The following is a 27,713-nucleotide window of genomic DNA, read 5'->3' as shown; positions in this document are numbered from 1 at the left end:
GCCTGTAATCCCAGGACTTTGGGAGGCCTAGGTGGGAGGATCACTTGAGCTCAGGAAATCAAAACCAGCTAATACAAATAATGCTGCGATCACCATCCCTGTGCATTCTTTACATGTAAATACAGCTGAATATGCCACCTCCCACTGGATTAGCATAGACTCTTTCTATGTATCCTGTTCTCATTATCTCTGCATAATACAGCTTTCTCCCTGCTTTTTAGAGGCAGAGAAAGTGAGCCTGCTAACAGAAAAATCAGAAACAAACTATGCCAGGTGCAGTGGCTTATGCCTGCAATCCTAACGCTTTGGGAGGCCGAGGCGAGCAGATCAACTAAGGTCAGGAGTTCGAGACCAGCCTGGCCAGCATATAGTGAAACCCCAACTCTACTAAGAAATACAAAAATTAGCCGGGCATGGTGGTGCATGCCTGTAGTCCCAGTTACTTGGGAAGCTGAGGCAGAAGAATTACTTGAACCCAGGAGACAGAGGTTGCAGTGAGCCGAGATCATACCACTGTACTCCAGCCTGAGCGACAGAGCAAGACTTTGTCCCAAAAAATAAAAAAGAACAAACTAAAGCAACTAAAGAATCTGAATTAAAGACCAAAGAAGACATTACATAGAGTTTCTTTAAAAATGCATTTCAGATACTTCAAGAAAACAAAAAATGCATATTAGAATACTGCATAGACAACTACATGTCTAGACTGCAAAGCATGAAGGGTAAAAAAAAAAGAACACTGGACCCATGTCAGTAGGCCCAGGTCAGAGTCCTGGTTTTGCCACCAATAAACTGAGGTTGGCCTCTGTTTACTCCATTACAATGCTGTTACAGAAATTCTAGGAACACTTGGCAAATTCCAATATCCAGCCCACAGTTTGCCCTAGGCTTTGGGAATACTTCAATGCTCCCATTAAAGCCTCATCCCCATGTGTTCTAAATACTTTTCTATCTCTAGAAATTCCATTAGTCCTATAGTCCCAGGTTCAAATATTTTCTGGAATTTTCATCTTACTTCTAACTTGCTGATTGCATAATACTGATTTTTTCGGAGTTTTATCGTCTTGGTAAAATTGAAAAACATGGTTCAGTCTTGAAAGTAAGGCCGGGCGCAGTGACTCACACCTGTAATTCCAGCTCTTTGGGAGGCCAAGGTGGGCAGATCACCTGAGGTCAGGAGTTCAAGACCAGCCTGGCCAACATAGCAAAACCCTATCTCTACAAAAATACAAAAATTAGCCAGGTGTGGTGGCGTGCTCCTGTAGTCCCAGCTACTCAGGACACTGAGGCAGGAGAATTGCTTGCACCCAGGAGGCAGAGGTTGCAGTGAGCTGAGATCATGCTACTGCACTCCAGCCTGGGCATCTCAAGAGAAAAAAAATAGAAAGTAAATTGTTAATCTGACAACATTTAACCCACACTGCTATCATTCTGGTCTGGATATCAACAGACTATGCCTGAAGTCTAGTTACAAATGGCTTTTACATTTTTGAAGGATTGTTTAAAAAAGAGGAGGAGGAGGAGGAGGAAGAGGAAGAGGAAGAAGAAAGAAGGAGGAGGAGGAGGAGAAGGAGGAAGAAAGAAGGAAGAAGAAGGAGGAAGAAGAAAGAAGGCCACAGTGATCTGCAGCTGTACTTGAGGCACAGGGATCCCTTCAGTCCAAGAGTTTGACGCCAGCCTGGGTGACATAGCAAGACCTCCATCCCTAAAAATAAGTAAATAAAAAGAAAAAAAAAGACGAAGAGCTTATGACAGAAACCATAAGTAGCCCACAAGGCCTGAAATGTTCTCTGACCCTTTACAAAAGAAAGGGATGTTGAGCCCTACTCTAATCCAATCCATTCTTGCCTACTGCTATAATGGTCACTTATCCTCCCTGATTCCCTTTTCATCTGTTTCCCCTCCTGCAATGCACTTTCTATACTGCGGCCAGAATGCCTGTTTAAAACAAAATCAGGTCAGCTGTGGTGGCTCATGCCTGTAATCCTAACACTTTGGGAGTCCAAGGCAGGTAGATCACTTGAGGTCAGTAGTTTGAGACCAGCTGGCCAACATGGCAAAAACCCATCTCTACTAAAAATGCAAAAATTAGCCGGGCATCATGGCACATGCCTGTAATCCCAGCTACTCAGGAGGCTGAGGCAAGAGAATCACTTGAACCTGGGAGGTGGAGGTTGCAGTGAGCCGAGATCATGTCATTGCACTCCAGCCTGGGTGACAGAGCAAGATTCAGTCTCAAAAAAAGAAAAATCAGATCTCATTCTCCTCCTTGCTTAGAACCTCCAAACAATGTACCAATGTGCTGGGTATGAAACCCAAACCTCATGAGACATAATCCAGGTCAGCTTACACCTGAAACAGGTGTTTTCATTTTTCCCTGACTCAAGAAGCTCCACCCACTCCAGCTTGTTTCTTCTGCACTCGTACTTCTACCCCCTCCTCGACTCTACCCCCCAGTAGCTTTTCTCATAACTGGATCCTTGTGATACAGGAGCTAGAAAGAATTTATTTAGGCAGATAGTGAGGGTAGAGGGGTCTTTGGCAAGGCTTTTCTTTTAACAAAAAGCAGCCCCAAAATCATTTCTAACAAAGAGCAGCCTGAAAAATCGAGTTGCAGACATTGATAAGCAAGCTAGAAGCTTACACAGGTGAATGCCAGCAATGGTGCCAATAGAAAATGGCTACCTGGAAGCCAGGTATGTTCAACATGGAAGCTCCATCCTCCCTTTTCTTTTCTTTTTTTTTTTTTCCATCCTCCTTTTTCTTTGTCACCATGTGTACAGTAAAGAACCAGGCAACATGGTGCCAGTCAGATAGAGAACGCATCTGCGTAATAAAAGATTAGGGTGGGGCAGCCAGACTCTGCACGCTATGCAAATGGCACACCTGGTCCGACCAGTCTTTCATACCCTATGTAAATCAAACACCACCTCCTCAAGCTCATCTATAAAACCTCCTGCACTTATTGCGGAAGCAGCAACCCATTTTCTCCAGGGCACCTCTCTGCACAGAGAGCTCTTCTCTTTCTTTCACCTATTAAATTTCTCCTCTGAACCTCACTCATTGTGTGTCCACGTCCTAGTGTTCTGTGGCTGTGAGACACTGAATCTCAGGTATTTACCCCAGCCAACGACACCGCTTCATTGTGGGGGCTCATCTGAGATTCAAGGTAGATTCATTGGAAGGGTGACTATAAGAGCAGACCCCAACCCTTTCCTTTTATTTTGAGGTCTCTCATTCTCCATTTTAAAAGTAAACAAAATGCTGGGCATCCGATGGCCATCTAGATGCCTTTAGGGGATGCCACCAATCTCAAGACTCAGGCAGGAAGCTTTCTGGGGAGAATTTAGTGAATCCTTCAGTGCCTTCAGGGTGCTGTGAATGTTGGCTTTGTTTCAAACTGGTTTCCTTTCATGGAGAGCCTAGCCATCATGTGGGGCTAGAAGAGGTCCAGAGGCAACACCCTGGTGTTACCCAGAGGCTTCTGGACTAACTTCAGCCACTGACTGCCTGTTGGGTGTCAGCGACAGGATCTCCAGCTTTTTCTATCACAATTTTCCTCCCTTCCTATTTTTGACAGCAGTGTCTCCTAAGCCCTGTCTGTATGCAGTGCTGCAGGAACTTTTACAGTTCAGGGAAGTAATTCTGTTAGGCAAGATCAGTAAAATGCCATAGTAACCGGGAATATAGCTCAAGGGATTGCCGTTTTTGTGATTTTATAGGAACAGAGGGTTCCCTCCCACCCCCATTGAATGTGTCTGTCTTTACCCTTGGCCCAGAGAGCACATGGCATTTCAAGGTCAACAGAGCCACCTAGTGGAATAGGAATCCTCTCCATGAAGCACACTGTTAGTCCTTTCCCAAAACACTCTAGCCTCCCAGTTCTCCCTTTTTGTGCTCCTCTAGTAGAGACCAGGCTTTATGTCCCCTTCTTTAAACAGGAAAACTCCGCCTTCAACAATAAGGAGAAAAATGTCCTCCAAAACCAAATTTTAGTCTTGATACAGTCCCATCAGCAGGAAAACTGCCATTCGGTCCCTACGTTCTTTTAAAGCACCTACTCTGCCTCCAATCAAAATGGTACTTCAATATTAAGGGGATTTTATGTCCAGAAGTTAACCACAGCTACTGCCTAAGAATAAATAAATAATTAATTTTTTTTTTTTTTTTTTGAGATGGAGTCTCGCTCTCGTCCAGGCTGGAGTACAGTGGCACGATCTCGGTTCACTGTAACCTCCGCCTCCCAGATTCAAGCGATTCTCCTGCCTCAACCTCCTGAGTAGCTGGGACTACAGGCACCTGCCACCATGCCCGGCTAATTTTTGTATTTTTTGTTGAGACGGGGTTTCATCATATTCATAAGGCTGGTCTCGAACTCCTGACCTCAGGTGATCCTCCCACCTCGGCCTCCCAAAGTGCTGGGATTACAGGCGTGAGCCACTGTGCCTGGCAAGAATAAATACTTTAGTCCAGGCCATAATAGCAAATTATAGAGCTCAAACCAGTGTACTCCCTCCATTAAGCGGCCTTGCCCAAATGCAACTGTTACACAGTCTTTCCCAAGATCCCTTTATCAGAGAATCACATGGATCACACAAGTCTAAGAGGTCAGAGGAAAATCACAAGTGGAGGACTGGAGCTGTGTGGGTGAGTGTGACTAATACCAATTGCTTCGTTCCTCCGGTTCCATGGCTGAGGGTCATGTCTGCATCCATGGGCAGCACCTTTAATGGATGCCAGGGCTCAGGAACCAAGGAAGAAAAACAGTTGGGGGAACAACCCCACTGTCTCCTCATCCACCCTGGGCCATTCCAAAGGAAAGGAAGAAGACCAAAGGAACACCTTTTTCCTGATTCTCTTTTTAGATGGGTAACAGACCATCTTTGACCTGCACTCCTCTGGAGTGCATACTGAAGCACTGGGACTCCTTTAACCCCAAGACTTTGAAGAAAAAAGTGGCGGCTCATTTTCTTTTGCATAAGGGTATAGGCTTACCAGACCTTTGGAGGTGTCACACAATGGATTCCACTCTTTTAGCAGTCATATCAGGCAGGCCCAAAGGGAATGAATCCCCAAAACTAGAGAAGCAACTTCCGGGGGAACCATCTGAGGCAGCTATTCAGTGTCTGAGCCACTTTTTCCCTTCTTATTTGGGCCCCCCCACCGAACTGCACCATCAGCCCCTCCAGCTCCACCATCTCTAAAACTCTCCACTCCCCCAGCTTCACTCTTACCGCTACAGGAAATGCCCAGTGGAGGTAATGCCACTAGGGTTCAAGTTCCCTTCTCATTGCAGGACCTTAGGCAAATAAAGGGAGGCGTAGGCTGATTTTCTGATGATCCCAATAAGTATATAGAAGCTTTCCAAAATTTAACTCAGATATTTTACCTCTCACGGAGGGATGTTATGCTGCTCTTAAGCCAAAGCCTAACCACAGCTGAAAATCATGCAGCTCTCCAGGCAGCAGGTAAGTTCAGAGATGAGCAATATGTTTCTGATAGTAGGCCAACAAGGAAAAGAGTACATAGGGAAAGTGAAGAAATAGGGCAACGATCATTCCCAATAGGAAGAGAGGCAGTACCTTTTGACAACCCTGATTGGAGTCCCAATAACTCCACAGAATGGAACCCCTTTTCTATTCCACAGAATGGAAAAGGAAATACTTTTCAATATGCATACTGTAAGGCCTATGAAAACCTAGGACCAAACCTCTTAATTAAACTGTTCATGTTAGACCGAAAGCCAGAGAAGAATCCCACAGCCTTTATGGAAAGGCTGACAGAGGCACTAATAAAACATATCCCTTTATTCCCTGATTTGGTCAAGGGACTGCTCATCCTCAAGGAAAAGTTTATTATATAGGTGGCTCCCAATATTAGAAGGAAATTGCAGAAGCAGGCTATAGGACCAGAGAGCACTTTGGAAAACCTCCTGAGGGAGACCACCTCGGTCTTTTATAAAAGAGACAAGGAGGAGGCCCAGGATGAAGAAAGGAAACACCAGAGGAGGACAGAGGCTCTAGTGACTGCTTTGCAGGCTTGCGAAGTCCAGGATCCCCAAGATGCATCTGCTACTTGCTACTGGTGTGGCAAGTCATGACGCTTTAAGAAGGAGTGCCCAGGTAAGCCAGGCGTGGTGGCTCACGCCTGTAATCCCAGCACTTTGGGAGGCCGAGGCAGGCGGATCACGAGGTCAGGAGATTGAGACCATCCTGGCTAACACAATGAAACCCTGTCTATACTAAAAATACAAAAAATTAGCCAGGCGTGGTGGCAGGCACCTGTAGTCCCAGCTATTCCAGAGGCTGAGGCAGGAGAATGGCGTGGAGCCGGGAAGCAGAGCTTGCAGTGAGCCGAGATCATGCCACTGCACTCCAGCCTGGGTGACGCAGCAAGACTCTGTCTCGAAAAAAAATAAAATAAAAAAAGAAGGAGTGCCCAGGCAACAAGAGGAAGCAACCTCGACCCTGTCCAGCCTGTGGCAGAGACCGCTAGAAATGGACTGCCCACTGGGTTCAGAACCAGTCTCACAGATAGTCCAATAGGACTCACTGGTCCCAGGGCTCAAACCCCCAGCTCCAGCAGCTTGAACTGCCATTACCGCACAGGAACCCCAGGTGATTCTGGAAATCGAAGGAAGGAGGGTGACCTCCTTCTGGACACTGGAGCCAGCTTCCCTCTTCTTCCCTTTAATCCAAGACTCCCCTCTTCCCATAGCGCAACTGCGATGGGTGTCTTCAGGAAAGATTCTAACCTGATATTTTTCTCAACCCCTTAGTTGTACTTGGGGGGACCTATTATTGACACATGCCTTTTTAATCATGCCTGAAAAATCCCACTTCTTTATTAAGTAAAGACATTTTAGCTTGCATGGGGGCCAGCATCCTTATAGCCCCGGACAAACTCTTCCCCCTGGTGGAAGCTAATATTAATCCAGAAGAATAGGTCGAGCCATAACTACTAGGCCAATCCAGATCCAATATAAGGATCCTACTTCTTTTCCTAACCAGAAACAATATCCCTTAAAGCCAGAAGCTAGGGAAGTGCTAGAAGCCATTATTAACCTAAAGATGCAGGACCTCCTCAAACCCTGTAACAGGACCTGCATTATTAAGGTCCTGCACCCCAATATTAGGAATGCAAAAACCCAGTGGGGAATGGAGATTAGTTCAGGACCTCCACCTCATTAATGAAGCTGTCGTCCCCATTCATCCAGACTGGACCCTCTTCACGGATGGAAGTTCCATTCTGAAGCAGGGAGTCCATGAGGCAGGATATGCAGTAGTCTCTCTGAATGATATTATTAACAGTGTACCCCTCTCTCCAGGCACAAGCACTTGACTAGCTAAACTGACAGCTCTTACAAGAGCACTTGAATTAAGCAAGGGAAAGCTAGCTAACATTTACAGACTCCAAGTATGCTTTCTTAGTTCTTCATGCTCATGCTGCCGTTTGGAAGAAAAGACACTTTCTTACTGCTAATGGATCCCCTATAAAATACTGCCAGGAAATTAACAGGTTACTATCCTCAGTTTTCCTTCCATGAGAGGTAGCAGTAATGCATTGTAAGGGACATCAGAAGGGAACAAATTAAATAGCCGAAGGAAACAAGTTAGCTCATCAGGCAGCTAAGTCAGCAGCAAGGAAGCCTCAGAGCATCAACACACTTGAAGCCCCTCTAATCTGGGAAGGCTCCATAAGAGAAATTAAGCCTCAATACGCCCCTGCAGAGATAGAATGAGCCATCTCTCGAGGGTAAACTTTTCAGCCCTCAGGATGGCTACAGTCAGAGGATAGCAAGCTCCACTTGCCAGCCTCCAGCCAGTGGCAAGTCCTTAAAATCCTTCACCAAGCTTTTCACTTGGGGAAAGGATAAAACTTAACAGTGTGCTCAGAGTTCTTTTTTTTTTTCATGAGAGAACTTAATAAAAAGTCAAACAGGTTGTTAATGCTTGTAAGTCTGTCTTAAAAATAATTCCCTTGGCTGGGCACAGTGGCTCACACCTGCAATCCCAACACTTTGGGAGGCCGAGGCAGGTGGATCACCTGACGTCAGGAGTTTGAGACCAGCCTGGTCTACATGGTGAAACCTCATCTCTACTAAAAGTAAAAAAATTAGCCAGGTATGGTGGCACGCACCTGTAATCCCAGTTATTTACGAGGCTGAGGCAGGAGAATCGATTGAACCTGGGAGGTGAAGATTGCCGTGAGCTGAGATCATGCTACTGCACTCCAGTCTGGGCAACAGAGTAAGATTCTCTCAAATAATAATAGTAATAATAAATTATAAAAATAAAGTTACTCTAGTCACCAAATCCAATGCCACTTATCCATTAAAAAAACAAAATGTTACTTTTAGGCCGGGTACAGTGACTCACGCCTATAATCCCAGCACTTTGGGAGGCCAAGGTGAGCAGATCACAATGTCAGGAGTTTGAGATCAGCCTGGCCGATATGGTGAAACTCCATCTCTATTAAAAATACAAAAATTAACTGGGCATGGTGGTGCATGCCTGTAGTCCCAGCTACTCGAGAGGCTGAGGCAGAAGAATCGCTTGAACCCAGGAGGCGGAGGTTGCAGTGAGCCAAGATCATGCCACTGCATTCCAGCCTGAGCGACAGAGCAAGACTCTGTCTCAAAAAAAAAAAAAGTTACTTTTATATTAATGCTTCTGATAAAGTACAGTAACACCTGCTGAAGGCAAACCAGTAGTATAACCCATCAGAATGGCTAGCAGGTATCAAACAAACTCTACTGTCATGGTTGTGGTCTATAGTACTCCCAATAATACTGGTAATTTTTTTTTTTTAATTTGATGGCGTCTTGTTCTCTCACCCAGGCTGGAGTGCATTGGCATGATCTCGGCTCACTGCAGCCTCTGCCTCCCGAGTTCCAGTGATTCACCTTCCTTAGCTTCCCGGGTAGCTGGGATTACAGGTGCACACCACCATGCCCAGCTAATTTTTTATTTTTAGTAGAGACAGTGTATCACCATGTTGGCCAGGCTGGTCTCGAACTCCTGACCTCAGATGATCCGCCCGCCTCAGCCTAACGAAGTGCTGAGATTACAGGCGTGAGCCACCACGCCTGGCCATCTGTGGAAATTTTAATACTCATATTTAAAGGCTATATTCTGGGCCAGGTGCAGTGGCTCATGCCTGTAATCCCAGCATTTTGGAAGACCAAGGCAAGGGGATCACAAGGTCACGAGTTCAAGACCAGCCTGGCCAAGATGGTGAAAGCCCATCTCTACTAAAAATACAAAAATTAGCTGGGCATGGTGGTGGGTGCCTGTAATCCCAGCTACTCAGGAGGCTGAGGCAGAGAATTGCTTGAACCTGGGAGGCAGAGGTTGCAGTGAGCCAAGACTGTGCCACTACACTCCAGCCTGGGCAACAGAGCAAGACTCTGAAAAAAACAAAAAACAAAAAACAAATAAGACACACAAGAAAACCATGAAAAATAAAATAAAATAAGAATAAATAAATGCTATATCCTTTTCTTTTTCTTTTGAGATGGAGTCTCGCTCTATCACCCAGGCTGGAGTGCAGTGGCGCGATCTCAGTTCACTGCAAGCTCCGCCTCCCGGGTTCACTCCATTCTCCTGCCTCAGCTTCCTGAGTAGCTGGGACTACAGGCACCCACCACCACGCCTGGCTAATTTTTTGTATTTTTAGTAGAGATGGGGTTTCTCCATGTTAGCCAGGATGGTCTCGATCTCCTGAGCTTGTGATCCTCCCGTCTCGGCCTCCCAAAGTGCTGGGATCATAGGTGTGAGCCACTGCACCCGGCCACAATAAATGCTATATTCTAAACCTTATCATAAAATTTGTCTCTTATTGCCTAGAAGCAATTAAACTCCAAGTGGTGCTGCAGATGGAACCACATATTGACATGTCCTTCTTCTGAGAACCCTTAAATCAACCCCAGGAAAAGCCCTAGATGCTGTCCCCCATGAGATGCCCCTCTTCAGCAGAAAGCAGCCAAAAAAAAAAAAAAAAGGTCATCATCCAACACCCCCTAACAACAGTTAGGGTTACCACTCCTGAGGGGGGAGATATGATACAGGATCTAGAAATAAATTATTTAGGGAGATAGTGAGGAGAAAGGAATCCTTGGAAAGGCTTTCCTTTTAACAAAAAGCAGTCCCAAAATCATTTCTTTTCTAACAAAGAGCAGCCTGAAAAATCGAGTTGCAGACATTGATAAGCAAGCTAGAAGCTTGCACAGGTGAATGCCGGCAACTGTGCCAACAGAAAAGGGCTAGCTGGAAGCCAGGTATGTTCAACACGGAAGCTCCGTCTTCCTTTTCTTTGTTACCACATGTACAGTAAAGGAACAGGCAATGTGGTACCGGCCAGGTAGAGAACCTATTTTCATAATAAAAGATTAGGGTGGTGGTGGCCAGCTTATTGGCCAGTTTATTCACATGCTATGCAAATGGCACACCTGTTCCAACCAATCTTTCGTGTCCTCTGTAAACCAAACACCACCTCCTCAAGCTTATCTGTAAAACCTTCTGCACTTCACTGTGGAAGCAGCAATCCACTTTTTTTTTTTTTAGACAAAGTCTCGCTTTGTCACCCAGGCTGGAGTGAAGTGGCATGATCTCAGCTTACTGCAACCTCCACCTCCCGGGTTCAAGTAATGCTCCTGCCTTGGCCTCACAGGCAGCTGGACTATAGGCACATGCCACCATGCCCCCAGCTAATTTTTGCATTTTTAGTAGAGACAGGGTTTCATCATGTTGGCCAGGCTTGTCTTGAACTCCTTACCTCAAGTATTCCACCCACCTCGGCCTCTGAAAGTGCTGGGATTACAGGTGTGAGCCACCGTGCCTTGCCACAAATCCATTTTCTCCAGGACCTCTCTCTGTGCAGAGCTCTTCTCTTTCACCTATTAAACTTCTGCTGTGAACCTCACTCTTTGTATGTCTGCATCCTAATGTTCTGTGGCTTGGGACAAAGAACCTCGAGTATTTGCCCAAGAAAATGAAACCGTTTCACTTGGCAGCTCAGATAGCATCTCTGGAAAAATACAGAAAAATTAGCCAGGCATGGTAGCAGACACCTGTAATCCCAGCTACTGGGAGGCTGAGGCAGGAAAATTGCTTGAACCTGGGAGACAGAGGTTGCAGACAGCCAAGATCACACCACTGCACTCCAGCCTTGGCAACACAGTGAAACTCCGTCTCAAAGAAAAACAACAAAGAAACAAAAAACCCAGGAGTTTCCCTGCACAAGCTCTCTTTACCTGCCACCATCTATGTAAGATGTGACTTGCTCCTCCTTACCTACTGCCATGATTGTGAGGCCTCTTCAGCCATGTGGAACTGTAAGTCCAACAGACCTCTTTCCTTTGTAAGTTACCCAGTCTCGGGTATGTCTTTATCAGCAGCATGAAAACAGACTAATGCAGCAAATTGGTACCAGTAGAGTGGGGCGTTGCTGAAAAGACAACCAAAATGTGGAAGCCACTTTGGAAATGGAGAACAGGCAGAGGTTGCAACAGTTTGGAGGGCTCAGAAGAAGACAGGAAAATGTGGGAAAGTTTGGAACTCCCTAAAGACTTGTTGAATGGCTTTGAGCAAAATGCTGATAATGACACGGACAATGAAATCCAGGCTGAGGTGGTCTCAGATGGAGATGCAGAACTTGTTGGAAACTGGAGCAAAAGTGACTCTTGTTTTGTATTAGCAAAGAGACTGGTTGCATTTTGGCCCCACCCTAGAGTTTTGTGGAACTTTAGACTTGAGAAAAATTATTTAGGTTATCTGGCAGAAGAAATTTCTAAGAAGCAAAGCATTCAAGAAGTGACTTAGATGCTGTTAAAAGCATTCAGTTTTTTTGTTTTGTTTTTGTTTTTGTTTTTAGATGGAGTCTCTCTCTGTCGCCAGGCTTGAGTGCAGTGGCGTGATCTCAGCTCACTGCAGCCTCTGCCTCCCAGGTTCCAGTGTTTCTCCTTCCTCAGGCTCCTAGGTAGCTGGGATTACAGGCACATGCCACCACGCCTGGCTAATTTTTGTATTTTTAGTAGAGACAGGGTTTCACCATGTTTGCCTGGCTGGTCTTGAACCCCTGATCTCAGGTGATCCACTAGCCTCAGCCTCCCAAAGTGCTGGGATTATAGGCGTGAGCCACTGTGCCTGGCCAAAAGCATTCAGTTTTCTTTTCCTTTTTTTTTTTTTTTTTTGAGACAGAGTTTTGCTCTTGTTGCCCAGGCTGGAGTGCAATGGCATGATCTTGGCTCACTGCAACTTCTGCCTCCCAGGTTCAAGTGATTCTCCTGCCTCAACCTTCCAGAGTAGCTGGGATTACAGGCATGCACCACCATGCCTGGCTAATTTTTGTATTTTTAGTAGAGATGGGGTTCTCCATGTTGGTCAGGCTGGTCTCGAACTCCCAGCCTCAGATGATCTGCCCACTTCGGCCTCCCAAAGTGCTGGGATTACAGGTGTGAGCCACCGCGCCTGGCAGCTTTCAGTTTTAAAAGGTAAACAGAATTTAAAAGTTTGGAAAATTTGCAGCCTGACCATGCGATAGAAAAGAAAATCCCATTTTCTGAGGAGAAATTCAAGCCAGCTGCAGAAATATCCACAAGTAATGAGGAGCCAAATGTTAATCACCAAAACAATGAGGAAAATGTCTCCAGGGCATATCAGAGACCCTTGCTATAGCCCCTTCCATCACAGGCCCAGAGGTTTAAGAGGAAAAAAATGTCTTCATGGACTGGGCCCAGGGTCTCTCTGCTGTGTGTAGTCTAGGGACTTGGTGCCCCGTGTCCCAGCCACTGCATTTGTGACTAAAAGGGGCTAAGGTACAGTTCAAGCTGTGGCTTCAGAGGGCAGAAGCCCTAAACCTTGGCAGCTTCCATGTGGTGTTGAGCCTGCAAGTGCACAGAGGTCACAAATTGAGGTTTGGGAACCTCCGTCTAGATTTCGGTGGATATGTGGAAATGCCTCGATGCCCAGGCAGAAGTTTGCTGCAGGGGCAGGGCCTTCATGGAGAGCCTCTGCTAGGGTAGTGTGAGAGGGAAATGTGGGGTTGGAGCCCCCACACAGAATTCCTACTGGGCACCACCTAGTGGAGCTGTGAGAAGAGGGTCACCATCCTCCAGACCCCAGAAGCCACCGACAGCTTGCACTGTGTGCCTGGAAAAGCTGCAGACACTCAAGGCCAGCCTGTGAAAGTAGCTGGGAGGAAGGCTATACCCAGCAAAACCACAGGGTTGGAGCTGCCCAAGACCATGGGAACCCACTTCTTGCATTAGCGAGACTGGATGTGAGACCAGAAGTCAAAGGAGATCATTGTGGACCTTTAAAATTTGACTGTCTCATTGGATTTCGGACTTGTGTGGGCCCTGTTACCCCTTTGTTTTGACCAATTTCTCCCATTCTGAACAGCTGTATTTACCCAATACTTGTACCCGCATTGTACCTAGGAAGTAACTAGCTTACTTTTTTTTTTTTTTGAGACAGAGTCTCGCTCTGTCGCCCAGGCTAGAGTGCGGTGGCACGATCTCGACCTCGGCTCACTGCAAGTTCCGCCTCCCGGGTTCACGCCATTCTCCTGCCTCAGCCTCCTGAGTAGCTGGGACTACAGGCTAATTTTTTTTGTATTTTTAGTAGAGACGGGGTTTCACTGTGGTCTCGATCTCCTGACCCCGTGATCCGCCTGCCTCGGCCTCCCAAAGTGCTGGGATTACAAGCGTGAGCCACCACGCCTGGCCACTAGCTTACTTTTGATTTTACAGGCTCATAGGTGGAAGGGATTTGCTTTGTCTCAGATGAGATGTTGGACTATGGGCTTCTGAGTTAATGCTGAAACTAGTTAAGACTTAGGGGGGCTGCTGGGAAGGGCATGACTGGTTTTGAAATGTGAGGACATGAGATTTGGGAGGGGCCAGGGGTGGATTGTTATGGTTTGCCTGTGTCCCCCCGCAAATCTCATCTTGAATTATAACTCCCACAATTCTCACATGCCTTAGGAGGAACCAGGTGGGAGATGATTGAATTATGGGGGGGTGGGTTGTTTCCTGTGCTGTTCTCATGATAGTGAATGAGTCTCAGGTGATCTGATGGTTTTAAAAATGGGATTTTCCCTGCATAGGCTCTCTTTGCCTGCCACTATCCATGTAAGATGTGACTTTGCTACTCCTTGCCTTCTGCCATGTTTGTGAGGCCTCCCCAGCCATGTGGAACTGTAAGTCAAATAAAGCTCTTTATTTTGTAAATTGCCCAGTCTCGGGAATGTCTGTATCAGCAGCGTGGAAACAGACTAATACACACCATATCTAATGTGATATATATTCCCAGGCTAATCTAATTAGCTGCTTTTTTTAGGTCTGTCTCTCCCCACTAGAATATAGGCTGTGGGAGATCTGGAACCTTCTCATCTTGTTCTCCTTTTTTGTAGGCTAGTCAAGTGAAGCAATCGGAATGGAGAAGGAACAAAGAAATTGTTGTAAACCAGTTACAAACCAGTTGTAAACACCACTGCACTCGGCCCAGCCTTGTTCTCCATTTTTGTCCCAGTCTATATGGTGGGTACGCAATAAACTACATTTAATTCATGAAACATCAAATAATGAGAAGGTTATAAGAGCACTAGATCATAAGAGCAGGAAGGCTTGTCTTAGAGTGTTTTTAAAAATTCCCCAAGGGTTGCAAGTGATGTTTCAATCAGATACATGAAGCACTTAACAGTGGCTAACCACAAACACCTGGACTCAATGGCCATGGGCCCCACTCCTCCTCTATCTCCAATGCAAATGAAGCTGGGAGTTACAAGGCCTCTGTGCCTTTGTGAGAAAGAGTTGGAGATTCAGTCAGGGAGTTCCCCGGGGGCTATAAAAGTTACAAAAATATTGAAATATTTCCATAAGTAACCTCTGACCACCCCGTCTCAGGATCTCACAGCCAGCAATTGGAGGGCTAATGCCTGACCTTACTAAGGCCAGCAGGCCCTAGGTTGTTAAATATTTTGAAAACCACCTCTGTTTTCTGAGAATTTGTTTACTGGCAGAAGCAAGTTTCGGAAAAGGTCAGTTTGGACTAGACGCTGAAGAACCCAAGTTTTGCCAACAGCTGCTCTGTAGGATGTTTGTTTTTGTTTTTGTTTTTTTTTTTTGAGATGCGTCTCACTCCGTCACCCAGGCTGGAGTACAGTGGTGCAATCTCAGCTCACTGCAACTTCCGCCTCAGCCTCCTGAGTCACTAGGATTACAGGCGCATGCCACCATGCCCAGTTAATGTTTATATTTTTAGTAGAGACAGAGTTTCACCATGTTGGCCAGGTTGGTCTCGAACTCCTGGCCTCAAATGATCCACCCACCTTGGCCTCCCAAAGTGCTGGGAATACAGGTGTGAGCCACCGTGCTCAATTGTAGGATCTTATATAAGGTGGCAACCTATTATTATTTAAACTAGCTCCCTTTTTTTTTTTTTTTTTTTTTGAGATGAAGCCTTTGTATGTTGCCCAGACTGAGGCTGGAGTACAGTGCTGTAAGGAAAAAGGATGTGCTGTGGTCAAGAATAGGCCGAGGCAGACATTCAGTCCAGCATGACTCAGAGAGTTTGGAGCACAGGCGCACATCTCTGCTCATTATGTAACCACGCCACGTGAGGCGCATTATGTGATCACCCACGTGAGCTCGTGCTTGGCTTGGAGCCACTATTGTCTGTAAAAGGTATAACTACCCTGCTGACACTGTACATACGGCTCATGGCCAGGCTCGCTCACACTTAAAGAGTAAAGTCATGTCAAACTCCTTCCCTGAGTGTTTTCCCAGCTACTCACCACCTCACCGACTCCCTTCGGACCTCAGTTTGGGCTAGAACCTGACAATTGGCTTCACAAGCAGGATCCTGGGGTGAGTGACCCTTTGGCCTCCGCTGATTTTGGGGCTGCCATGTGGCTGCAGCGTGGGCTGTGGTACCCGGCGGCAGCTGTGCTGCTCAGATGGGCTCCGGTGGTAAACTGGGCAGCAGTGGATGGGTCCCCCGCGAGCACGGAGAAGGCACTGGAGCAGCTGGAAGCACAGAGCACTGAGAAAGAGCAAGCTCTTGCCGACAGAGTTGGGTGGGCATTTTTCCTGCGCTAGGAGAAGCACACACCCAGTCCCTGAGGGATGCAGTGCAGGTAAGAGCCCTCCAGGTATAGGCAGGGCGCCTGGAGGCTCAGCTACACAGCTCAGAAAATGAGCTGAAGCTGCGGTGAATGCAGGCCTGGGTCCGTCGTCTTGGCCAGAGACCCCCACTTGGTCTGATACCGAGGAGGAAGAACCCCCATTGCGGAGTGAGCCAGTGGTCCATCAGAAGGCTGTCAGCAGGACCCAGGGGTCCACGCGGTACAGAAGGGGAAGATGCCCCACCCACAAGGGGCCTCCCCATGGGAGAAGGGGGGACCCAAAGAGTGGCATGTTCACAGATGTGGGTAGATCTGATTTTGGCCAGTGTTGACCGAGAAAAAAAAATCTATAAGCAGCCCTATGAAGTACTCTTAACTTTGTGAAAACAGTTGTCTCCGGAGCAGCAATTCCAGAAAAGGCCCAAGTGGGAGAAGAACATTGATATGCGACCCAGTCCCACCCAGGCACTTCGGCTCAAAGACTACGTGCTGCAGCCAGGCGGGGGTGTAGAGCCTCTTCTGTTTAATGTGTATAGTGGGTGCTTGCGCTGGTAGGTACCAGTGCAGATTGTACCCTTTTCTATGGGAATCTGGATAAGTTTCCAGGCAAGGCTTCATAGACAGCTACGAAAACCGATCAATGAAAGTGAAACCTGTATCTTTACACCTTGGCATTGGCCGCTTGTGTAAATACATTCTAGGGGTGGATATTTCATATGACTTGGCAGCTGTGCCATCTGTCACAAATTTGACGGACCGCCTGACAACAGAATTGGGACAGTAGCACTATGTGGTGGACTTGGCTAATCCATTCTTTTCCAGAGAGCCAAGAACAGTTTGACTTCATGGGACGGCGACAATGCAATTTCAGTGTTGCCGCAGGGCTATATGCAGAGCCCCACCATACGTCACGGTCGCGTTGATAATATTATGTTAACCTCTGATTCTCTTGCAGATTTAGAAGCGTCCATGCCCGTCTTGCCTGAGATCGGGATGGTGTGGCTGAGACCGCCTTCCTAGCAGCCAAGCAGGCTATTCAGCAGGCACAAGCCCTGTGGGTAGTTGACCAGGGGTGCCCATTTGAGCTGGATGTGCATGTTGGAGCTGGATGTGCAGCTGGATGGTTTCGGTTGGAGCCTGTGGCAGCACATGGAGCGCCTGGGAATGCCAGGAGGCTTTTGGTCCTAACTATGGAAGGCAGCTGAGCTCCAATATTCTCTGATAGAGAAACAGCTAGCAACTGTCTATGCCGCCGTTCAGGCTCCTGAAAGCACGCAGGATGGGCTACAGTCATCATGCAGATGATGTACTCAACAGTGGGGTGGATACGTTCATGGGTAACAACTCCTGGACTGGGACAGCGTAGACATCCACTTTGGCAAAGTGGGGCACTGACTTCGAGCAGCGGAATACGCTGGATACAAGTCCCTTAGTAGCAGAGTCGTAAGAGGTCTTGGCACCTGTAGTCCTAATGCAAGATAAGGCCGTGGGGGCCTGAGGCACCCCCAGACCCTGGGCCTTCACCGCTTAAGGAAGAGTGTGCCCCCCATTCCTAATGAGACATGGTATACAGATGGGTCTAGCTGGGATGCTTCTGCTCCCCGGGCTGCTGCCACTGTCCACCCTAGTACTGACACCATATGGTTTGATACCAGCTATGGACAAAGTAGCCAATGGGCTGAACTCAAAGTAGTGGGGATGGTGAGCACCAAAGAGGTGACACCTTTGGTAATCTGCACCAATCGCTGGGCAGGTTATTGAGGCTTAGCCTTGTGGTTAACCACCTAGAAGTTACAGAAGTGGCCAGTTGGTCACCAGCCCATGTAGGGCCAAGCCATGGGGCAAGACCTATAGGAGGAAAGATGACCTCCTCCGACCAGGTATGGGGAAGCCCACACCTGGAAGGCCAAAGCAGGAGGACTGCTCGGGCCAGGAGTTTGAGTCCGGGCAAAAAAGTGAGACTCCTGTTTCTACAACAAAATATCAAAACTTGGCCGGGCGCAGTGGCTCACACCTGTAATCCCAGCACTTTGGGAAGCTGAGGTGGACGGATCACCTGAGGTCAGGAGTTTGAGACCAGCCTGGCCAACATGGTGAAACCCCGCCTATACTAAAAATACAAAAATTAGAGAATTGCTTGAACCTTGGAGGCAGAGGTTGCAGTGACCCAAGATCACGCCACTACACACCAGCCTGGGCAACAGAGTGAGACTCTGTCTCAAAAAGTAAAAATAAAAATGAATAAATAAAAGTAACTTATGGTTGCACAACTCTGTTAATGTGCTACAGATCATTAGTGTACCTTAAATGAATGAACTTTGTGGTATGTAAATTATATTTCCACGAAACCGTTTATTTTATTTATTTATTTTTGAGATGGAGTCTGGCTCTGTTGCCCAGGCTGGAGTGCATTGGCTCGATCTCGGCTCTCTGCAGCCTTCACCTCGCAGGTTCAAGTGAGTCTCCTGCCTCAGCCTCTCATGTAGCTAGGATTACAGGCACCCACCACCACGCCCCACTAATTTTTGCACTTTTAGTAATTTCGCCATGTTGCCCAGGCTGGTCTCGAACTCCTGACCTCAGCTAATCCACCAGCCTTGGCCTCTCAAAGTGCTGGGATTACTGGTGTGAGCCACTGTGTCCGATCAAAGCTGTTTAAAAAATAAAAATAAAGGCCAGGCGCGGTGGCTCACACCTGTAATCCCAGCACTATGGGAGGCTGAGATGGGCAGATCACAAAGTCAGGAGTTCAAGACCAGCCTGGCCAATATGGTGAAACCCTGTCTCTACAAAAAATACAAAACAAAACTTAGCCGGGTGTGGTGGTGCACGCCTGTAATCCTAGCTACTCAGGAGGCTGAGGCAGGAGAATTACTTGAACCCGGGAGGCGGAGGTTGTAGTGAGCCGAGATCACACCATTGCACTCCAGCCTGGGCGACAGAGGGAGACTCTGTCTCAAAAAAAAAAATTTTAAAAAGTTAAAAAAATAAAAATAAAAACCCTCAGTGGATACATTAAAGAGGAGATTAGTCATAGCTGAATAAAGACTTAGTGGTTTAAAAGATAGATTCAGGGAAATCACTCAAAATACAACACCAAGAAATTTTTAAAAACACAACATATGTAAGAGAGGCTGAGAGATAGAACAAGAACGTTAAACACCATATAGATTGAATAAAAGTCAAGAAGGAAAGAAGAGGGAGGCTAGGTGTGGTGGCTCCTGCCTGAAACCCCAGAACTTTCAGAGGCTGAGGCAGCCATATCATCTGAGGTCAGGAGTTTGAGACCAGCCTGGCCAACATGGTGAAACCCATCTCTACTAAAAATGCAAAAATTAGCCAGCTATGGTGGTGGGCGCCTGTAATCCCAGCTACTCAGGAGGCTGAGGCAGGAGAATCACTTGAACCCAGGAGGCAGGGGTTGCAGTGAGCCGAGATCAAGCCACTGTACTCCAGCCTGGGTGACAGAGCAAGACTTCGTCTCAAAGAAAAAGGAGAGAAGAGGGAGAGTGAAAAAATTGCTGCAGTTAATATGACAGTGACTAAGAACTGTCCCAAAGTGTAAGCCATGAATCCACAGATGGAAGCAGCACGGTAACACTCCAACAGGATAAACACACCAATAGGAGTAACACTCCAACAGGAGAAACAAAAGTAAAGCCATACCCAGACATCTTGTACTGAGGTTGTAAAACACAAAAAACAAGGACAAAACCATAAAAGCAACTAGAAACAACAGATTATCTGTGAAGGAATAATATTGAGACTGTCAGATTTCTTTTTCTTTTTTCTTTTTTTTTGAGAAGGAATCTCACTCAGAGTGTCACCCAGGCTGGAGTGCAATGGCACGATCTCAGCTCACTGCAACCTCCGCCTCCTGGGTTCAAGAGATTCTCATGCCTCAGCCTCCTGAGTAGCTGGAATTACAGGCGTCCACCACCATGCCCAGCTAATTTTTGTATTTTCAGTAGAGATGGGGTTTCACCATGTTGGTCAGGCTGATCTCCAACTCCTGACCTCGTGATCTGCCCACCTCGGCCTCCCAAAGTGCTGGGATTACAGGTGTGAGCCACCGCACCAGGCCCTAGACTCAGATTTCTTATCAGCAACAATAGAGGTCAAAAGACAATGGTGGCTGGGAGTCGAGGCTCACACCTGTAATCCCAACACTTTGGGAGGCTGAGGCGGGTAGATCACTTGAGGTCAGGAATTTGAGACCAGCCCGGGCAACATGGCAAAACCGCATCTCTACAAAAAATACAAAAAAGTTAGCCAGGTATGGTTGTGTGCACCTGTGGTCCCAGCTACTCAGGAGGCTGAGGCAGGAGGATCGCCTGAGCCCCAGGGGTGGAGGTTGCAATGAGCTGAGATCTTGCCACTGCACTCCAGCCTGGGCAACAGAGTAAGACCCTGTCTACCAAAAAAAAAAAAAAAGTGTTAAAAATTTAACAATACCTGGTTAAAAAAAAATACATATATATATATATATATATATATATATATATATATATATAGAAGGCATAAAATTTCCAAAATCGTATAAGAAAGAAAATGGTGGCTGGGGGCAGTGGTTCATGCCTGTAATATGTAATCCCAGCACTTTGGGAGGCCAAGGTGGGCAGATCACCTGAGGTCAGGAGTTCGAGACCAGCCTGGCCAACATAGTGAAACCTCATCTCTACTAAAAGTACAAAACTTAGCTGGGCATGGTGGTGGGCACCTGTAATCCCAGCTACCCGGGGGGGCAGGAGAATCACTTGAACTTGGGAGGCAGAGGTTGCAATGAGCATAGATCCTGCCACTGCATTCCAGGCTGGGTGACAGAGAGACACTCTGTCTCGGAAAAAAAAGAAAATGGCAAAGGAATAAATAACACTGTACTGGAAATTGGAAAAGGAAAACAGTTAACACAGGAAACCATGGAAACAGCACATTTTCTTTATATATATATATATATATATATATATATATATGTATCTCGTGCAACACTGAGGCTGTAGACTCTGAGAGCTGGCATCCTGTCTTCTTATATCCCCATGTGTATACAACAGCACCTGACACAAAGAAGTTGCTCATGAGCCCAGTGCAGTGGCTCATGCCTGTTATCCCAGCGCTTTGGGAGGCTGAGGCGGGAAGATCACTTGAGCCAAGGAGTTTGAGACCATACTGGGTAACATAGGGAAACCCTGTCTTTACAAAAAAACAAAAACAAAAAATAGTAGGCATGGTGGTGCGTGCCTGTAGTCATGGCTACTTGGGAAGCTGAGGTGGGAGGATCACCTGAGCCCAAGAGTTCGAGGCTGCAGTGAGCAACAATCACACACTACACTCCAGCCTGAGCTGGAGACGCTGGAGTCAAAACAATTGCATCCCCCCAGATTCTGATAAATAAACGTGCATGTCACTTTTTATATATTACTGAGTTCTATTTTTGTCTATAACGTAACTTTCAAGACCCTGTCTCAAAAAAAATAAAAATAAAAATAAATCCCATTCCAGCAGATATAGCTTAAAAAAAAAAAAGAATATAAATAGTTCTTGCCTGGCACAGAGGCTCACACCTGTAATCCCAGCATTTTGGGACGCTGAGGTGGGTGAATCACTTCAGGCCAGGAGTTCAAGACCAGCCAGGCCAACATGGTGAAACCCCGTATCTACCAAAAATGCAAAAAAATTAGCCAGGCGTGGTGGCTCACACCTGTAATCCCAGCTAATCGGGATGCTGAGGCAGGAGAATCACTTGAACACAGGAGGCAGAGGTTGTAATGAGCCGAGATCGTTCCACTGCGCTCCACCCCAGGCGACAAGGCGAGATTCCATCTCAAAATAAATAAATAAATAAATGCCAGCCATGGTGGCTCACACTTGTAATCCCAGCACTTTGGGAGGCTGAGTAGAACAGACCATTTGAGCCCCAGAGTTCAAGACTGGCCTGCGCAGCATGGTGAAACCCCATCTCTACTAAAAATACAACAATTGATTGGGTGTGGTGGTGGGCGCCTGTAGTCTCAGTCACTTGGGAGGCCGAGGCAGGAGAATCGCTTGAACCCGGGAGTTGGAGGTTGCGGTGAGCCGAGATCGTGCCACTGCACTCCAACCTGACGACAGAGCAAGACTCCATCTCAAAAAAAAAAAAAAAATTGAGCTCTTGATTTTGTTTTTTTTGGAGACAGGGTCTTGCTCTGTCACCCAGACTGGAATGCAGTGGTGCAATCATAGCTCACTGTAGCGCTGACTTTCGGGGCTCAAGAATCCTCCCACCGCAGCCTCCCAAGTAGTCGGGACCAAAAGCATGCACCACTCCGCCTGGCTAAGTTTTCTCTGTGTGTGTGTGTGTAGAGATGGGGTCTTACTATGTTGCTCAGGCTGGTCTTGAACTCCTGGCCACAAGCAATCCTCCTGCCTTGGCCTCCTGAAGTGCTGGGATTACAGGCATAAACGACGGTGCCCAGCTGAGGTCTTGATATACACATCTTTTATTTTTTTAAGGAGTTTTGCACTGTCGCCCGGGCTGGAGTGCAATGGCGTGATCTCGGCTCACTGCAACCTCTGCCTTCCTGCCTCAGCCTCCCAAGTAGCTGGGATTATAGGCATGGCCACCATGCCCAGCTAATTTTTTGTATTTTTAGTACAGACGGGGTTCACTATGTTGGCCAGGCTGGTCTCGAACTCCTGACATCATGATCTTCCCATCTTGGCCTCCCAAAGTGCTGGGATTACAGACGTGAGCCAATGCACCTGGCCCACATCTTTTTTATTTTTTTTTATTTTTTTAATTTTTTTTTTTGAGGGGGGAGATGGAGTCTCTCTCTGTCGCCCAGGCTGGAGTACAGTGGCTCACTGTAACCTCCACCTCCCGGGTTCAAGCAATTCTTATGCCTCAGCCTTCCAAGTAGTTGGGATTACAGGTGCCCACCACACGCCTGGCTAAGTTGTGTATTTTTCAGTACAGACCAGGTTTTGCCATATTGGCCAGGCTGGTCTCGAACTCCTGACCTCAGGGTGATCCGCCCGCCTTGGCCTCCCAAAGTGCTGGGATTACAGGGATGAGCCACTGCGCCCAGCCACAAATAAATATCTTCACCCTTGTCTGTGTTTTCTGCTATACATCTTATCAAATCTTTAGACAGTCTATTGACTTCCTAAAATGTTAGTGATTTTGGTCGCATGCAGTGGCTCCTGCCTGTAATCCCAGGACTTCGGGAGATCGAAATGGGTGGTTTCCCACAAGTTCAAGACCAGCCTGGACAACAGAGCAAGACCATCTCCAAAAGAAAAGTGACTTTGAAGTTTTAAATGTTTACATGATCAAGTCTTTCCATCGTTTATTTCTTCTGTCACTGCTGAGTTTAAAAAGTATTGGTTTTCAAATATCTGATAACTTCCAGTTCCCTTTGAATATGAAGATGTGTTAAACTGTATTAATAAGGAGAACGCATTTGGGACATGCGTGGTCTCAGGGTGTTTATATGACTTGGGAAACAGAAGTGGGTCTGAATTTACGAAGACATCAGTCTGTGAATCTGGAAGTATCCCTGTGTAGGGCCCTTGTTAGTAGCATTACAAAATATAAATATTGGAAACCTAAAAGGTGAACATGTTGGGTTTCCTTCTTCTGTCTTCCTTTCGTTCTTTTTGTTTTTTAATCAGACGGGGTCTTGCTATGCTTCCCAGGCTGGTCTCATAACTCCTAGGCTCAAGCAATACTCCTGCCTTAGCCTCTGAAAGTGCTGGAATTATAGACATGAGCCATGGCACCCAGACTGAAATTCAACACACAGGTTCTATGCCCACTGAAAAGGCACAATTAATTAGAAAACAGGTTATCAGCTGGGCGCAGTGGCTCCTACCAGCACTTTGGGACAGAGTGCTGTGCAGTAACATGATCTCGGCTCACTGCAAGCTCCGCCTCCCGGGTTCATACCATTCTCCTGCCTCAGCCTCCCCAGTAGCTGGGACTACAGGCACCTACCACCATGCCCGGCTAATTTTTTGTATTTTTAGTAGAGAGAGGGTTTCACCATATTAGCCAGGATGGTCTCCATCTCCTGACCTCATGATCTGCCCACCTCAGCCTCCCAAAGTGCTGGGATTACAGGCATGAGCCACTGTGCCCGGCTGTAATTATGTATCTTTTTGAGACACAGTCTCACTCTGTCACCCAGGCTGAAGTGCAGTGGCACGATCCCGGCTCACTGCAACCTCTGCCTCGTGGGTTCAAGCAATTCTCCCATCTCAGCCCCCAGAGTAGCTGGGACTACAGGCATGGACCACCACGCCCGGCTAATTTTTGTATTTTTAGTACAGACGGGGTTGCACCGTGTTGGCCAGGGTGGTCTCCAACTGACCTCAGGTGATCCACCCGCCTTGACCTCCCAAAGTGCTGGGATTATAGGCATGAGCCACGGCACCCGGCCTCATGCTTCTTTATGTGCCAATTAAGAGATGCCTTTTGTCGAGAAGTCAATTTACAGATCTTACACTGTGATAATGGCTTCTCGCCAATGTGAATCATCTGGTGCACTACCAGACTGTGGGAACTCTCGGAGGCCGGAGCACAGTATTCACAGATATAAAATCCCTTTGATCTGGATGATGTTTGGCATGTCATAGAAGTCGCTTCCGGAGCCTACAGAGTCGTCCACAGGAGGGATGGAGACATACATATTTTTTTTCAACAAATGCTATTTAACATGGTGCTGCCAATAGCCAGGATGGGCAAGGACAGTTCCACATCCTTCCATCTCACAATGGACATACTGGGTTGGAGGCTTTTTTCCTCCTTCTGGGTAAATGTGGACTTTTGTCATCTTTCCATCTTCTTTCTCTCTTCCTCAGAGGTTCCTCATCCTCCCTAATTTCATTCTCCTCTTCTTTTACCTCTACCTCTACTTCCACTTTAATTTCCTTCTTCTCCTTCTCTCCTTTCACCTTCCCTGATTTTCGAGTGGCTTTGGGGTCTCCCTTTCTAAGAGGGGTTTGTAGGTCTCATCTCTTGGGTCATCTTCGAATGGCATCTCCTCTTCACTGATTAATATCTCTTCTTCTTCCTCCTTGCTAGTGCCACCTGGAGACGGACGCTTCTCGAACATCATAATCGAGTTGGTCTGTATTTGGTTCTGATTTGCAGATGAGCTGCAATGAACCGGTCTTGCACTGAGAGCTTCAGATGTTCTCTGTATCCCATGAGGAGAAACACATGTCCTGCTCCTACTGCGCCACCCCCGGCTAGGTCTGGATGCAGCAATGTAAACTTCCTGAGACAGGGCACAATCATCTGCCTCTTTTTCTTCTTTGGGATCTTTATCAGTTGTTGGCATAGGAGTTGCGGACTCTTCTTGCCCTGAACGGGAGATGGGGATTTTGAGACCTGGGGACATCGGGAGGCCTGGCATGGGGACTGCTCCTCCCCCACAGGGATACTTGGACTTCCTCTGGTGGGATACAGCGGCCCTGCCTGGATCCCGACCTCTCCTCAGCCCGCGGCTGCTGGTGGTCCCCGCAGGCACCACCGCTGCCACCTCAGGGCGCTGTTGTTGGGGGCCTCGTCCGGAGCCGCCTTGGCCAAAGAGGCAGACTTCTAAAACCAGAATTTAGGGTACATTGAAACACAGGATGCAGTGAAAGTAACATGCATCTTTAGATCTCAGAATTTGGGGGATCTAAATTGTTATTAAATCTGATAACGTTCCTGTTGCTGCTGCTGCTCTTGTGGGCATTGTTCATCTTGCTGAGATTCTCTTTGATCTCAGTGCCCTGCAGGGCATTGTCGGTAGCTAGGAGCTGCACTGTCCAATACATTAGCCACCCACCACATGTGACTGAGAATTTTAAACTTATGGCCGGGCGTGGTGGCTCACACCTACAATCCCAGTACTTTGGGAGGCCAAGGCAGGCAGATCACCTGAGGTGAGGAGTTCAAGACCAGCCTGGCTAACATGGTGAAACCCTGTCTCTACTAAAAAAAAAATACAAAAATTAGCTGAGTGTGGTAGCGGGTGCCTATAATCCCAGCTACTCAGGAGGCTGAGGCAGGAGAATCGTTTGAACCTTGGAGGTGGAGGTTGCAGTGAGCCGGGATTGTGCCACTGCACTCCAGCCTGGTTGACCGAGGGAGACTGTCTGAAAAATAAAATTTAAACTTAAAATCCAGCTCCTAAGTCATTAGCCTACCATATGCAGAAGCTCCATGCAGTCAGTGGCTAGTACACTGGACAGTTCAGGTATGGAATGTGCCCATCTCAAAGGAAGTTGTCTGACAGCTTTGGCTTGTCAATCTTTCAAAATTCCCCGTTGTCTCCTAGGCTGTTTCCCTCACCCCTATCCCATGAAGTTCTCTCCTCAAATTATTTAATTTCAGGTATTCTTGTTTCTCCTTGTAGCTCCACATTTACGCGACTCAAAATGGGGGCTCACTAAACATTTGCTGGTAAGTACGCAGCGCCACACAATGGAAGGGAGGCTCACACGGCTGCTCTGAACCTGCTCCACGTCTGATGGACTCGAGCAGATGTGCCCCCACTCTGCTGTCATCGAATGTGCATTCTCCTTGCTTAGTTCCAAACTGCTCTTCCACTGACGAAGACAGGAGAGCCAGGTGTAGGTACAAATACTGATCAGAATCTACCCAGGACCTGCAGTCTCTCTAGTTCCATCTTCCATCCAGGAGTTGCAAATAGGTACTTTGATTGAGTCAAAGATTTTTCCAGAAACCCGAGAGCTGTAACCACAGATATTTCCTTAATATTTTTCACCGCAATTGTTAGGTTAGACCCAAGGACAACTAAACTACACCACTACTGGGACTGACCTTTGACCCAGAACTCTCCCCAAGGAAAACTTCAATATGAACCAGATATTCAATAGCATGAAATACTTGTCAATGTTCCTAAGTGCTATAGTGCCCGTTATACAGGAAACTGTATTTTCGAAATGCATACTTATTTCAGAATGAAGTATCATGTTGACTGCTTTCAAATGATTCCTAGCAATGAAATACAGATAAAGCAAATAGCATGTTATCCGTTACATCAAGGTGGTGAACACACAGGTATCAATGTACTAGTCTTTCTAAATTTTCTGTAAGTATAAAATTTTCCGTAAAAATATTCTCTCACACCACTGGCATATTTAGTGCCTTTTATTACAGTATTACTAAGGCAGCTCATCGATGCTGAAGTCCCATCTAGCATGTTCTTTTTCATGCCTCAAGTCTAACAAATTTTAATAAAACCAGAATGACTAGATGCTATGGTCTGAATGTGCCCCCTCCCACCCAATTCATACATTGAACCCATCACTGATGTAGTATTAAGAGGTGGGGTCTGTAGCAGGTGATTAATTAATGAGAGAACATCCCTCATGAAGGGGATTAATGCACGCATAAAAGAGGCTGCAGGTCAGACACAGCGACTCATGCCTGTAATCTCAGCATTTGGGAGGTGGAAACAGGTGGACTGCTTGAGGTCAAGAATTCAAGACCAGCCTGGGCAACATGGTGAAACCCCATCTCTACAGAAAATAAAAAAATCAGCCAGGCATGGTAGCTCGTGCCTGTGGTACCAGCTATCCAAGAGGCTGAGGTG

General features: G+C 46.9%; 1 pseudogene; it reads right to left on the bottom strand.

The window, feature by feature from the left end:
- Window positions 1–21,117: 21,117 nt before the first annotated feature.
- LOC103217007 (E3 ubiquitin-protein ligase ZFP91 pseudogene) lies at window positions 21,118–25,712 on the bottom strand (annotated as a pseudogene).
- Window positions 25,713–27,713: the final 2,001 nt, after the last annotated feature.

The sequence above is a fragment of the Chlorocebus sabaeus genome, chromosome 10 (assembly GCF_047675955.1).
Source record: "Chlorocebus sabaeus isolate Y175 chromosome 10, mChlSab1.0.hap1, whole genome shotgun sequence".
Taxonomy (NCBI): domain Eukaryota; kingdom Metazoa; phylum Chordata; class Mammalia; order Primates; family Cercopithecidae; genus Chlorocebus; species Chlorocebus sabaeus.
Note: the sequence above shows the minus strand (reverse complement) of the source record. Positions and strands in the feature narration are given on the sequence as shown.